Raw genomic sequence first — 205 nt, 5'->3', positions numbered from 1 at the left:
CAAACATGTTAAACACCAACGGTACTGAACAGTAGGGTCAAAGAGTGTCGGTGGGATGCTCATATGACCTATTCCTGTTATGAAAGAGTGAAAGCTGCATCTTGTGCCTCTTTAAAATATGCTCAAATTTTATAAACAATGCATTTATTTTCTCTATATACAATGTTTTTATTTATATATATATATATATATATATATATATATT

Source organism: Cicer arietinum, chromosome 2 (genome assembly GCF_000331145.2).
Source record: "Cicer arietinum cultivar CDC Frontier isolate Library 1 chromosome 2, Cicar.CDCFrontier_v2.0, whole genome shotgun sequence".
Lineage (NCBI taxonomy): Eukaryota > Viridiplantae > Streptophyta > Magnoliopsida > Fabales > Fabaceae > Cicer > Cicer arietinum.
This window is presented reverse-complemented; position numbering follows the sequence as displayed.